Source organism: Enhydra lutris, unplaced genomic scaffold, assembly GCF_002288905.1.
Source record: "Enhydra lutris kenyoni isolate GAN:26980312 unplaced genomic scaffold, ASM228890v2 scaffoldscaffold1, whole genome shotgun sequence".
Classification (NCBI taxonomy): Eukaryota; Metazoa; Chordata; class Mammalia; order Carnivora; family Mustelidae; genus Enhydra; species Enhydra lutris.
Window position 1 is genome coordinate 28920662 of NW_019154085.1, and position 1551 is coordinate 28922212.

General features: G+C 45.8%; 1 pseudogene; it reads left to right on the forward strand.

The window, feature by feature from the left end:
• Nucleotides 1–424: 424 nt before the first annotated feature.
• On the forward strand, nt 425–1040 carry LOC111143542 (annotated as a pseudogene).
• Nucleotides 1041–1551: the final 511 nt, after the last annotated feature.

A 1551-nucleotide genomic window follows, 5' to 3' on the forward strand; every position in this document is an offset into this window, starting at 1 on the left:
GAGGGAAGGAATGCAATTCACAGGGCAGTAGGCAGGACAAATGTTGGTAATTGGATATTTTCACTGCCATACAGATGGGTCACTCAGATAAAACTTATCTTGGGTAATAACTATTATTTTGGGAAAGGCTCCCAATTTAAATTCTTCTAAGTAGTTCAGGGAAGGGCCAAAGTCCCTGTTGAGGCTGCAGGGTCTTAATTGCCTTCAGCTCCAAATAATCTTCATGCCAGAGTGACCCATCTCGGAGCACGCTGCCCTGGGGCCCTCCACACTCGATTTCTATTTTCTCCTCTATCTTGCTTGTGTTCCATTTAGCAGCAGATGAATCCAGGATAAAGCTAAAAAATCAAATGTCCCCGTAAGTGTTTAGAGCATGCGATGGTGACTCTCTCATGGCACCTCGGAGGCGGGAGGCTGATTTAGGATGAAAAGGAACATCTCTTTCCCAGTTACTGGCTGCCAGAGACTCATTGAAATGGATGAGGAATGCAAACTTCCTACCTTCTATGAGATGTGTACAGCCACGTAAGTCGCTGCCGATGATCCGGGTGATGAATGGAAGGTTTTGTGGTTTGGAGCAACAGCGGCAATGGCAAACAAGGCTTCCCCACAAAGCAGGCGCTCTTGACCCATGGCCGTGTCCACCTGCTGCTGGGTAAGGGGCATTCCTGCTACAGACCAAGGAAGACTGGAGAAAAAAACACAAATCTGTTCAGAGTTGCATTCTGGATGACAATCTCAGGCTTCTCAACTTGGTCATTGAAAAGGAAAAAAATAAAGGCAGAGAAGGATATTCCTGAACTCACTGATGATAATACTGTGCCTTGTCACCCGGGACTCGGAAGAGCCAGCAGAAGCAGAGAAACCTCTCTGAAGAAACAGCGTACTGAGAAAAATAGGAAGAGGTTGCAGAATATGCTCAACTTTTGGCAAAGAGAATGAAGGAGGCCAAAGAAAAGCACCAGGACCAGGTTGCCAAGAGATGGCGGCTGTCCTCTCTGATAGCTTCTACCTCCAAGTCTGAGTTCAGTCAAAAATGAGATTTTTTTTTAAAACATTATTTTATTTATTTATTTGAGAGAGAGAGAGAATGAGAAGGGGCAGGGTCAGAGGGAGAACCAGACTCCCCACTGAGCTGGGAGCCCGATGCGGGACTCGATCCCAGGACTCCAGGATCACGACCTGAGCCAAAGCCCAAGCGAGCCACCCAGACACCCAAGATTTTTCTAAGAGTAACAAATAAATAAGATCAGACGTCAGATCTCAAAAAACAAAACAAAACAAACAAAAATAAAACAAAGCCCGAAAACCAAAAAGCACGTATGTGAGGACGGCACCGGAAACTGTTCCCTTCCTCATTTTGAACAGACAATGTGCCCATTGTTTGGTAGCATCACTGCCCCCTTGTTATACAATGATCCACAGAACGTCATTCAGGCATTGCTCCTCCCACAGACTATGCTGGTGAACTTTCCACCCACGGCATTTGCTCCCTGCTCATTGTTGCTGTTCGTTAACTGTGAATTTGAGAAATTCAGTCATGTTGTTGGA